Source organism: Primulina huaijiensis, chromosome 8 (genome assembly GCF_012295235.1).
Source record: "Primulina huaijiensis isolate GDHJ02 chromosome 8, ASM1229523v2, whole genome shotgun sequence".
Lineage (NCBI taxonomy): Eukaryota > Viridiplantae > Streptophyta > Magnoliopsida > Lamiales > Gesneriaceae > Primulina > Primulina huaijiensis.
Window position 1 is genome coordinate 3,593,876 of NC_133313.1, and position 14,175 is coordinate 3,608,050.

The 14,175-nt window shown below is 32.5% G+C and overlaps 1 long non-coding RNA gene across 1 annotated transcript; it reads left to right on the top strand.

Annotated features, from left to right (window-relative positions):
* The first annotated feature begins 9,562 nt into the window (after positions 1–9,562).
* LOC140982673 (uncharacterized) lies at positions 9,563–10,270 on the top strand. Its single transcript, XR_012176336.1, has 3 exons — positions 9,563–9,645; positions 9,818–9,889; positions 10,045–10,270. It is a non-coding gene; the product is annotated as an uncharacterized lncRNA (long non-coding RNA).
* Positions 10,271–14,175: the final 3,905 nt, after the last annotated feature.

Below are 14,175 nucleotides of genomic sequence, written 5' to 3' on the forward strand. Positions count from 1 at the left end.
CGGTCCAAGGAAGTTAAACCACGATCGAACCACGTTCGATCCGCTAAGTTCTGTTCTGATTCGATTTGTCTACATATTTTGATAAGTTCCGCTCCGATTCGATCTGTCTGTTTTGTTCTGATTCGATACATTCTTTCCGTTCCAATGTGATACACCAGTTTGTCATTAGTCTAGAAATGGTAATCGGGGAAGGTCTATGAGAGAGAAATCCCCAAAGAGTTTGTCTATGGGAAAAGGCCCCAAAGAGAACTTAGATGCGGGAAAAACCCCACAAGGAGCTCGTTTACAGGAATAAGTCCCACAGGGAGCCCAATATCAAGATTTCCCATGTTAATTAGATTTTCCTATATATGGTTCTTTTCTGATATGATTATATTATGATAAGATTTTGTTTGATATTATTCTATTTCGGTGTGATTTGAATATATGGCCTGATATGAGCTAAGCTCCAAATTATGTCTACTCCATTTCGACTTCTGTTTTGCAACATAATTCTTTTAAATATATGTATATTTGTTATTTTGACATTGAATCAACACACTTGATGAGTGTTTCACAAAACACTCACCTCCTCTTACTTTCCTCCCAAGATAAGAATGGAGAACAGTTGGAAGATGAGGAACAAGATCAGCTTTGGGGCTGGAAAAAAATTTAGAGACACGAAGATGATGTCCCTCACTTCAAGTTTCATGACTTATATGTAATCCCTTCGACATTCTGTACATTTTCTTTGTAAGAAAAACTTCAGCATTATTTGAGTTATGTAAAGACAATGTTCTTTTATGAAATATCCTGGCCTTAAATATTTTCTACGAGACTTATTGTTATCAATGTAAGTTGTTAAAAAATGTTGGATGTCAATATAATTTGGTCTCAAGGTATGTGATTTAAGTTGTATCAGATTCATTCAGGTTCATTATCTGGTTGGGATTTTGGTAAACAAAATTTTACGAATTCAAATTTTAGCAAAATCCTAGTGTAATCTGATTTGAATCAGTCCAAAAAAAAATTCTCCATGAAAGTTTCCTTCATCGTGATGTCACCTTTGAAATCGCGAAATTTGATTGTTTATGCCTCGAAAATTGTGTTTTTTTTCCATTAATTACTACATGTAACCATACCCAAGCCAACACTATGAGGGACCTCAAGCTAGAGATCGAGAAAATTAAGGAGAGCGTTGTTATTCCACTTCGTGAAAAACAAGAGCTGGAGGAAGTTAAAGATCAAATTCAAGCGAATGTAAGACAACTTTCATTTGACAAGAAATTTGAGGAGAAACAACTCAAATACTACAATGATAAACTTGAAGAAGCTCAAAAACATGGTCAAAAAATGTCACCCACGACCGACGCAATGTTCACCCATTATCATGCTATAAAACAGGTGGGTGACAAGCCCAAATAAGAATTCGGTTCATATACGCATGAAACAGAAGGCTATATGCATTAGCTCAAGCTTAACAATCAAAATATGGAGGCACAAATCATCATCAATAAACGAAGTTAGCTGGAACATGTGAAACAACTATTGAATGCACAAGAAGCAGACACCAATGAAGAATTAAGAAATGGAAACATTATAAATTATATTAAGTTATCTTTTGTTTCGGATATTCAAATTCATTTTTCCTAGAGATTTGTCCAATTTTCGAATGTATGTATTTTCTTCATAAAAGTTGTTTGATTTATCCATTTATTTCATCTTGCAAACTCTTGAGCATTTGAATAAATAACTTAAATTCTTGTATATATTTTGCTATAGCTAGCCTTAGAAACTTGTATTTTTTTAAGACAAGGACAAAAAGTGATGGGAGACCATTTCACCTCCTTGGTTGGAATCAAGGACAATCACATGACAATTATTTAGAAAGACATACCTAAAGTAATACGAGCTAGCTGAGTTCCGATTACATAAGCTAAGTGAGTTTGAAGCATTTTATTAGGATACGATGATTGGTTATATGGGGGTTTGAATAGACAATCATTAATTTGTCCAAAATTCATTTGGGTTAACAACTTTGAATTTTGTATTTCTCACCAAGTCAATGTCAGTTGGCCAATCAGATAAGCTTTACTCGGAAGGAAGCTAGACTGATGACAAATTGAACGCTAGAAAATAACTAAGTAAAAAAAAAGTTGGGTTATCAATTGTAGGCTGACTGAAATATTATAAATAACACAAAGATGTTTCTGGATGTTAGGAGATTTAAATAACCACTACAAGAAAAAAGGCCTACGACAACGGTTTTTAAAAAACGTTGTCGTAGACGTCTAAGATGACGGTGAAAAACAGTTGTCGTAGGTATACAAAACCGTTGTTAAAGGGCATGTGGTTAAAGAATTCGCTAAAAGACAACGGTTCTAGAGTGTTGTTGCAGTTACAATTTGTGACGGTTTTTAAACAACCGTCGCAAATCAATTTGCGACGGAAATCATCGTTTCCCGTCGCTAAAATTAGCGACGGTCGTAATTAAAATAGTCGCTAAAGGCGACGGTTTTATACACCGTCGCTACATTTAGCGACGGTGTTAATTCAATTTCGTCGCTAATATTAGCGACGGTGTTTTATGCTTTCCGTCGTTATTTTTGTCAGTAAAATAAAAAAAAATTTCAGTCGAAAATATTATATTCTTGATTTTAAAAATTTATTAAACTTTAAAAAAAACGAAATTAAAATTGTCTAAGGGAAAAAAAATTTTAAGTGTTGTGAAGTGGTAAAAATTTATTAATCTTTAAAGAGAAAAACGAAATTAAAATTGTGTAAGTGAGAAAAATTTTAAGTGTTGTGAAGTGGTAGGGTAGAAAATGGACTGAGGGTTGGGATATTTATAGACAGTTTGCGACAGTTTTGATTAAACCGTCGCAATTAGCGGCAGTTATGTTTTCAACTGTCGCCGATTTAAAATTAGCGACGCTTTTATAAGAACTGTCGCTTTATTTAGCGACGGTTAAATATAAACCGTCGCTAATTATAGATCCGCGACGGTTTACCAAAACGGTCGCTAAATGTAGCGACGGTTATACAAAAACCGTCGCTAAACATAGCGACCGTTTTTGGAAAATCGTCGCTATATCTACATCGGCGACAGTTTTACTTAAAACCGTCGCAAATTTTAGCGACGGGTATACATAAACCGTCGCAATATTTAAATTAGCGACGGTATAGTATAACCGTCGCTAAATTTAGCGACAGAGNGACAACGGTTTTTAAAAAACGTTGTCGTAGGCCAAAAAAAAAACGCTCATAGACAACGATTTTTAAAAACCGTTGTCGTAGATATATCAAAGACAACAGTTTCAAAGAAACTGTTGTCTTTGAGCGGATTTTTTTATGCTACGACAACGGTTTTTGTTAAAACCGTTGTCTTTGATGTGTTGTTAAATAGGATTTTTGTTGTAGTGAACTATTATGTCATCTTTTTTTCTTGTGGGAAGGATATTCACCAAAAAACTTTAGAAATTACAATTTTTGTAACAATTCAATTCAGTAAAGCTTTATCACCGCCTAACTGAAACTCCTCTTTAACTTACTTAATTAAACAACACTGAATAGTGCACTAACTGTCAATTTACAAGTATTACGAAATGAAAGATATTAAGCATAAAATTGATCCTCAATGATCTGATATAATAATACTTAAGTGTGTACTACGAAGTTTTGAAAGCACTTGGGCTATTGAAAGCTTTGATATTTGAACTTATACAATGATTCTAGATAGCCTAAATGATTTACAACTTCCTCTATTTATAAACTTGGATCCAACGTTGATTAAAATCAAATATTATATCAGTTTCAAATATGATAGTCGTTAATAATTGATTTCACTAGAAGACTTTGATTTATATAACACCTTGTACAAACCTACTCTGACTTAGGACTTATCAACTGCCTAATCGAAACTCCTAGAACAGTCTCGATTGTATGTCACAACATCACAATTCGCATAATTTTTATGTCTCTTAAGTCAAGATTACAAATACAATCTTTTACGTCTTTGTGAAAATTCTATCCCTCAACTTTTCATTGAAGCTTAACTCTCTTTTGTGTGAATGATTTGTGTGTGAGTTTTTAATCCTTCACCATGTATTTATCTCTCAAATGTATATTGCACTTTGAGTTTGCTCTCATTCTAGAAAGTTTTCTTCAATTAAGTTTTCAATGCTTTGAATCCACATAAAAAGCTCTTTTTTATTTCAAAATGTTGTATTTATAGTCTTCAAGGGTGATACTAATGTTAAATGTAATAATACGATCGTTTGGAAATGTTCTATAATTTGGTCTGCTTATATGAGATTTACTGATATGAGGTTTGCTGAATTATGTATGCTGATATGAGGTATGTTGATTTTTGGTATCCTGAATTAGGTATGTTGATTTTTGGTATCCTGAATTCAGCTCTGGTGAATCTTAGCTTCATAATGCATGTTGAATCGTTCCATTTAGATAAATATGGCTGAAGGACAAGAACTGCTCATGTCAAGCTCATTCCTATTTTGATAACATTCAGCTTGATTATGAGACCACTAGCTATCCTAGATAAAATCCGAATTATCCTAACTGAACAGAAATATGAATTGTAACAATTTGAATTCTTTTGAGCCGTATTGGTTGTTGGTCATACGCATCACCGAGATATGAGGTATCATCGAAACACGTCGACTCGACAGATTTTCAGCTTGGATAAATTTGAGTTACAGCTTCCAACTTGAGCAAACAACTATTTACTTGAGTAAATATATTAGAAACACAATAATAAGTTTTGTTATCATCAAAATAAATATTTGTAGATTTTCTACAACCCAACACCTTGGTAAGAATCCAAAAAACATAAGATCTCGTGCCCAGTCATAAAATCATCCAACTAATCGATTCGGGGAAGCGAGTATTGATCCCTTGGACAGGCTCGATTGAGATCCCAAAATTTCATACACATCATCCATTTACCTGAAGACTTGTGTACAAGAACACCATTAGATAACCAACTCAGGAACCATAACTCTTGAATGTGCTCAGCCTTCAACAATTCATCCATTTGTTCACGTATTACTGCATCTTTTCGAGTCTGAAGTTCCACTTATTCTGAACAACGGGCCAACAATCATTTGATGCATTTAGCTTGTGTTCTATGACATCCTTTCAAACACATGTGATATTTGAGGGAGACCACGCGAAAACATCCTTGTTTTTCTTCAAAAATTTCAGCAGCCGACCTTTCAAGAGCTCGGCTAGGGTTTTGGCTATTCTAACAGCGCCGGACGGGGAATATATGAAAATTTTCTTGCAATATTTTTCAGTGGTGACTGGAGCTGCTTCCCCTAAAAATTTCAAGTGATCGTGCTCTTGTCGTGTAGGCTGGATCAGAAGCACATTTTAGCTACCTTATACTCTACTCAAATTTCTTTGACATAACACTTCCAAACCACTTATTGATCATCCTTAACCTCTCCTACTGATCTTCCAACGGAAAACTTAATATTTTGATGAAATATTGAGCCTACAACCATAAAGGTGTCCATGGAAGGTCTGCCAAGAATAGCATTGGAGATGGGAGGAGCCTCTTTTAGGATAAAACTAACTATTTGTGTCTTCGGTGTCTCTGTCACCAAGAGAGATGGGAAAATTGATTATCCCAATGGGATTAATAGCATGTCTGTGAATCCAAACAAGGCAATGACAGTAGGCTCCATTTTGTACTCGCCCAAGTCCATGATACGTAGCCACTTTGAATAATACATTACCAAGCTCCCTGAATCCAAAAATACTCGAGTTACTTTGTAATTAGATATCATGGCTTGGACGACCACTCGAGCTGTTAGTGTTTCCTCCCTGTTAATATACTTTTATAATTTTTGTTAACAAACCCTCAAAACTAGTGGGTGATTTCTTCACCAATGATTTAAAAAGATCTCTTATCTTCAACCCTTGTTATTTCCACCACATTAGTATTGAACCTTTGAATATAGGCACACAGAATTTCTTGCTCACGTAAAAGCTTAATGTGGTTAACAGCTGCTTCTTGCTATCTGCAATTCAATGTAGGAAAATTCTGCTAAAATCTTGTAACGATCGGATGCTTCCTCTCTCAACCATGTTAAACCAATGTTGCGCTGCTCCGATGAGAGTGGTGAATAAAGACCCGAAACTTGATGTGGTCAGATTATTCGTGTGACAAAGCAGCATTCTCAAATCTGGAGAGATTTTTTTCGGATTTCCTTTCCCATTATACTCTCCTATAATGAGGAATCTAAAGTGAAGAGGCAACTGGGTTTCCAAGACTTCAGTCGAAAAGAGGACAGCTCGGTGCGACGGAAGAGGAGGAGCCCCCAGAGTCTCCCTCAATCGCTCCATGGCAAAAGTAGTGGGGGCTGATTGTTCTCGTGTCTTCTGGCCAGCACATGTTCTACCGTAGCAATAATCATCTGAATAAGCTCTGTAATTTTGAAACTCGGAGTTGGTGGTGGGGGGTTTTCCCCACATTCACCCCGAATATTGTCATACTTGGTTATAATTGTTTTCATGGTTCTCTCCATGGCCTCTTCCACGTCCCACGCTTATTCCTCTTCTTCTGACTATCCTGCCTCTGTTTCCTTCAAATTCCTACAGATGATGTCAAATGATGTAACAAAAAATTTTACCTTAAGCTCAGTCTAGCGAGCCCAATACTATATTTTAGTTCAACGTGGGTCAGACATATTTCAGCTTGGATATGCACCAACGAAGAAAGATTAGAGAGCGTTGGAGTTGTTTGTAATGTAGCCCATCTATTTCTTAATTCAGGACTGAAACAAAATTTAAGTGTGCAATAAGAGCAGTGCTAGTGATAACAACCAGTGATTGTGTAAAATCATGATAGATACCTAATATTTATAGAATTGTGAGTAACTAAATACCTTGTTGGAGATGAACAATTAGTGAGACAAGTTTGCGAAACAATAGATGTATGGCAAGATTTGTACTCTTATGATCTTATCCTTGGCCGATTATAAATTTTAAATATATCCTGATATCTTTGAAGTTCTACTTTTATCTAAAAAACTTGTCTGTGTGTTTTACATTAAAAGAACTTTATCCATATATTCACCGCTATATTTATTTGGGCTCGACTGCTCGGGCATTATTATCTTGTGAGACCTTTTTCTGGGTAGAAAATAGTCCAGACTGTGTAAGGATTTGGCTCTCGCTCTGGCGTGATTGAATCAGTCATGGGCGGCCCACCATTATGGACTAAGGTATTTAACGATTCCACTGTACAAGTTATCAGGATTGAAAAACATGGTAAATGTGGACAAGAGAAATAGGTAGACGTAGCTGCCAACGATTCGATATGCGGCCTTACGTTTTGGAAAAGTCTAGAATCCAGTTATTTCATAATTTCAAGAAAATACAAATTTCGATATTTAATTCTCAATAATGAAAGTTTTAGTTTTTTAATAAAGAGATCGTCAACAATAAGTTGACATTCGAATTTTGAAAAGTACTAAAAATAAAGAATTTAAACTGTTTCTAGTTGCGTACGTGTTTCTATAATCAAATGTTTTTTTCAATTACCAATCAATTCATTAGCCTTATAATATACAGAAATCGGAAAGAGTTCCTTTCCGTTATGTACGTAAAGGCTAGTTTCATTTATTGACATTTACGACCGGTTCGCTTTTCGTTCGATGAATTTAATTCACATAAGGAGATTTCATTTTTTATGAATTCTAAATGATATCAATTGGATACATTATATTAGTGCTCAAAACACGAGCTAATAATAATAAAACGAAGTCTGACAAACTTAAATTTTTAAAATTTTTTTTTGTATTAATTAAATTGGGATGGGGGGTGGCATTTTTACAAATTTTTATTACAAAATTTTATATAGGAAACTATAACAATAAAAAATAAAAGAAAGACATCTTCCCAATTTTTCATTTAACCATATACACTACAAAAAAACGCTAGTAAAAAAACCGTAGCTAAATTTAGCGAAAAAACCGTGGGCAAATTACCACGGTTTTAAAATCGTCGATGTAGCGACGGTTTCAAAATAGTGACGGAATATTAAAACCGTCACATTAATTACATATCAATGGTTTTTCAAATAATTATGTCGCTAATTGCGACGAAATTTTTTAAATTCAATGTTGTCTTGAATTTAAATTTGGAAAATCGATTTCAGATTAGCGACGATTTTCAAAAATCAGTCGCATTGATTACATAGAGATAGTTTTTCAAATAATTATGTCACTAATTGAGACGAAAATTTTAAATTAAATGTCGTCGCAATTTTCAATTCTGAAAATCAGATTCAAATTAATGACGGTTTTGAGAAATTCGTCGTTACTTAATTGTGTTAAAATCAAGCCTTTCGTGATGTACGAAAAGTAAATCCGTCAAGTAGACTCAATTTTTTAATTAACAATTATTTCCAACATTTATATACAATTTCGTAATAGAATTTAATTGATTATAGTATGTACGAGAATATCATGCGTGCACAATATCTTGATATAACTGTTTCTGGTGTTGAGGCGTTGTTGCAGACAAATTTTTTGGGATGGTTCAAATGCTTTGTCAGACTATATAATTAATATTATTAATTATTGAACCATATATACATCAACTAATTTAATTTTTGTCGTAGGCAACATTGCAGACCACTGAATTTGATTGTCCTATGATTAAGAAAGCTGCATTCGGACCGTGCAAAAAGTGAAAAATTATCAAGGTTATTGTGTCAATGAGTTTAATTTCCACACTGTTAATTATACATTGTAAAAGGCCTCCAAAAATTCAGGGGTTCAAGTTCACGCCCTTTGAAGTCATGGTGAATGTACCGAATTTTATGGTCAGCTCGAAGAGGTAATTGAGGTTGAATACTCTGGTTTGCCAATGAAACAAATCATATTTTTTTAAATGTTCTTAGTTTGATATTCATCCTAGATTTGGGATACGCGTACACAAGAAGTTTGACATTGTCGATGTTAATTAGAAAAAAAGTTTAGGTTTTGACAAACCATTTGTATTTGATACACAAGCTTTACAAGTGGTGTACTTGACTTACCCAACAAGTAAAGGACAAATTGAGATTGGCTATTCGTGAGCAGTTTAAGAAAAAAGAACATATGTTACAAATATGGAGTCAAGTGTAAATGCAATTGATGCAACAACATATGCTTTTCAAAGCAACAAAATTGCAAATCATGCCATCGAAACTCAATTCTTGTTGACATCACAAAATCTTGTCAATGCATTGTTCTGTACAATAATGATCTTGATGTGAACAACAGTAATATTGATAGAGATGATGTTCAAGCGTCAATCAACGATATATTTCACAACGACAATGACAGTGATTAGAGTTATCAGTGCAAGTTTTTTTTTACTTATGGTTGATTTCGTTCAATGTGTCTTGTCTTTCTTAGTGTAATATAATGCTCTATATTTATGTTGTTGCTCATGTTTAATGGACTTAATGTAAAATTTGATATTGATAAATTTCATTTTGAGTAACATATTAGTTTCATGCTTAAAATACCACATATTTTTTCATGTAATTTGTTTACTTTCAATTTCTAGGTATATAGTATGTATAGCTTCACAGCAACCAAACAACACGCATGTGGATGAACGTATAGTTTTATCGGTGCATAATAGCGTGTAAGTTGTTTATTATTTTAAATAAATTATTAAAATAAATAGTATTATATTAATTAGTACATATGTTCGAGTTTGTTAATATATTACAATATTTAATTAAATTATCTATAACGGATTTATGACGAATAATGGTAAGATTTCGAGATACATTACTTCTGGATTCGCATTGTAGACCTGCCTTAGTGGGCTTTCATGGAAGTATGTCACGCCTCAACAAAAGTAGTTGTACTATGATGAGTTCGTCGTAAGTATTAAAATATTGAAACTTTACTTTGTTTTTTAGATTGATTTTTTATATGTTAAATTTTGTTAATTTTCATTTAAATGAATTATAAATGTTACTTCAAAATTTTCATGGACCGAAGAAGATGACAAGTTGATCAGAAATTTGTGGTTTAGGCAATGTGGTAACCTTTACCATCACACCATACACTCGTGGAGAAGCTCTGGGCGGTATTCTCAGATAGTAAGCAAAGAACAATGGGCCAGTCGGTATGCTATTCGGCAAAGTCAAGGTTGGAAGGCAAGTGATTAGAAGAACAAGGACAACAGACAACAAGCTTGCTGGCCCAGGGACTGGCACGACCAATCATATTGTAAGATCTTAGTCATATACTGAATATGGAGCTACTCTGGTAAATAACTTGTTTATTTTCAAAGTTTTCTATTGTATGTATTTCTTCTAATCATACTTATCACAGTAAGTAATATTATTATTGTTATTTTTATTCAATTTTGAATGCAACGTCAATGACATTAGCGAGACCCAACATAATGGGAGCTATTCGTACACACACATAGGCATGAAGATTGAACATTCGTTAATGAACGGTCGTGTGAATGTAAGTTTTATGTTCGAAAGTTATTGAAATAATTTTTAAAATAATAAAATTCAAATAATTAATAAATATTATATTCTTCCTCATAGGAAGCTATAAAGACATATATTGTCGAGTCGTTGATGCCCTACGAGTGTGAGACGATTTCGAAAGCTCCTTGTACACAAAAGATCAACACCTTATTCAAGTTGGTGACAGGTGGGCCCCAAAAAAGAAGATGTATGGTTGTGGATCCATGGCTTCCATGATTTACTTGAAGAGATGGCTCCACGTCGACGTGGAGGTTCTAGTAACGCTGAGAGTTCAAAATCAACTACTATATATATATTGAGGAGACCCAAAAATTTAAATAGGATTTAACCGCAGCAAATGCGCAGTCTAATGTACTCGAGATAGAATTTCAAGAGTCGAAGAAAAGGAGAACAATTGTTGAAGACTCGAATGTCCTATTTGAAATGTTTTTATATATAATATCAGTGTATTCAGTTTGATATATATTAGTATAATATTATTTTTTGAAAAAATTTTAACTTAATTTATTATGTTTGATAAATATTCAAATGCATTAATAAAATAAAAACAAAAACATATTAATAATTAAAATTCTAGATATAAAAAATGTAAAATTTATTAATTATAAATTTTTAAATATTGTTATTTTATTGAATAAATAATTTAGCGCCGTTTTTTCTAAAACCGTCTCTAATTTTGATGGTTATTAATTCAATTGCTAAAATAGGGACGCTTTTTTAAAATCCATTGCTATTGGTTAACGACGACTGATATAGGGACGAAATTCAAAACCATAGATCGCTTTTTTTTTTTTTCTTTTTTTGTGATACTCCTCGACCAACTTTCATTCTTACTTTTGCCCATTTTTTGTACTGACGGTGAGGGTTTGATTTCAAGAATAAATAAGCGATTTAGTAAGTGATATATAACATTTTTTATTTTATGAACTTTTTATACAGATTTGTGATATTTGAATTATTTTTGTTTTGTGAAATTAAATCTATAATTTTTACTAATCTTTTGATTAATTGCAAAGTTGTGATATTAAATTTACAAATATTTTGAAATATTTATGCTCGTCGCACAAAGAAAATTAAATTTCATAAAGGTAAAAAAACAATTTAAATTTTATATGTATACAAAAAAAATTTTAATTTATGAAAAGTAAAATTTCCAATATTAATAATTTATGAAAAGAAGATATTCCAAAGCTGAAAGTGAAAACGAAGGAATAATACAGACAAGGTAACAAAAGGAAGTACTGGTGATAAGAAATGTACGCATTCGATTCTCCACCCTAGCTAGCCAGCTCCCACAATCTCGTCCAGATTCATTCTTCCGAGGGTTACCCTGTTGATTAACCTGAAAATGAAATAATGAAAATNCAAGTTAACATGACAAATAAACCAGGTGTTCCCCAGAGTTCCCCTGCAGTACTCTTCATGGCGGTGGGATTCAGGCGTCTGCAGATGGATCTTGAAGTGTTTGGTGGAACTCCGGGGATCATTTGGTGGCATATATAGTTATGTTTTTATTTTAATTTTTCCCAAATTTGTTGTTGTGTTGGTTCTTCTTTCTTCATTTATTTCTTTCTTTTCTCGGAACAAGTTTGTAAGGGTCGAATGCTCGTCGTTTTACCAAAAATTAGAGCTTATGGTAACGGAATAACAGTGTAATTCAAATCTTTTAAATCAGACATTAACTCAAATATTATGTTTCGATTGCTCTAACCAAAATAAACAATTATTGCAGTTACATGAAATATTTTCTTGCCAATATTCAAGTTCGACAAACTTTCAATCCACTGTATTATATATACTACACTGATCTACAATTTTTCCTGAACAGAAATTTGGATGATCCAAAATTTTCTTTTAACATTGCCTCGTTAAAAAACATAACTGGAAATAATAATAAAACGTTATCGCTAGCCGTATGTTAATTTAAAAACATTACATAGATCCATGCCAAATCAGAGATGTTACCACATGATCATACAGAAAATAAAAAATAAAATTCTCGGGACACTCATGATATATATGATAAAACTTGTCTATAAAACACATTCATAAATTAAACATTTTATTTTTCAACTATATTTCAAAATATATAACATTGCATAAAAATGCATATTTATATTTATTCATAAAATGTGTTGATAAATTATTCTTTATATTCAGAAAAAAATTAAAATCAGTAGAATTATATATTTATATGATATATAATTTCAAAAATTAAAATATATATACCAATCTATTTTTAAACCAATTTTTAAGCATGATATCTATTTGAAATTGGGGAAAAATTGCAAGATTTGGGAAAAGATATTATAGAAAATTTTAGAACATCATCGATAAAATCCGAAATAAATTAATGGAGAAGTTGTGTTGATTAATCCGTAAAAAATAAATTTGAGAGAAATATTAAGAATAGGCCATCTAGAATATTGTTTCAGGCATCAAATTTTAGCTCAGATTTCTTTAGGTTCTCAACTTTTTCTACCAGTGGTTAAATATAAAACATGTGGAACAAATATGAGAGAATAAATTTTTGTCTAGTTTTGCTCATTTTAGGTTTTCTTCCTTTAAATTTTCAAAATTTAGACTTTAAATTTTTTTGTCTTTCAATCCTATTTCACCGAAGTGCTGATATGACACTAAAAAATAATGATGTGTCATGTGAAATTGCTGACTTGTATGATACCACATCATCAATTTGTCCAAAATAGTTAAAAATTAAAATTTAATGTGTGAAAACAAAAATTTGAAACCACAGTAGATCAAAACCTAAAATTAGACAATTTAATAAACTAAAAATTAGTTTCCCAACAAATATTCTATGTTGGGGGTGATAATTGTTTCTACATGGTAGATCAATCGAAACGTGTTGTTTGAACTGTTTCACGGTTTAAAAGAATTAAGTTATATCATTACTAGCTTTTGGTAAAACGACAAACGCTCGATCCTACAATTGGTATTAGAGACAATGTCACAAACTCGATTCCCATTTATTGCAAGGAGTGGAGGGAGATTCTTGGTGTAATAATTGTCACTACTTGGTATAACAATTGAAATGTGGTGTTGGGTTGTTTTATAGTTTAAAATATTTGAGTTGCAAACTTATAACAACTATAATTTTTGGCAAAGCGGTAATCGTTGGATTCTACATTAATTAGTACATCCAATAGAAGTCCAACTCCAAGAAACACAATATAAGTTACTATTCATGCAGCCACGGCCCTAACTCTCTAGAGCAGTCAAACAAGTCGGCTCGCCCTGCCCAGCAAACATGGTGGGCGGCTCTCCAACTTGAAGGCTCGGACAAAACCCAAACTAAGTCAACTCATCTCGGGTTGTGAGTAAGGCTGGCCAACCCGCCAAAAATAAAAAAATGTCGAAAATATTTTTTTAGAAAAAAACATTTATAAATTATTATAAATAATATAAATCTTTCAAAATTTATCATATAATAACCATACATAAAGCATTATAAATAATTTAAATATTTTGAAATGCATCAATCATACATAACTCTTTCAAATTTTATCAAAAATTCATCAATCATACATAACTCTTTCAAATTTTATCAAATACAATTAAATTATAAATAATATAAATCATTCAAAACTCAACAACCTAACATATATCATTTCAAAATTCATCAATCATCACTACAAAAA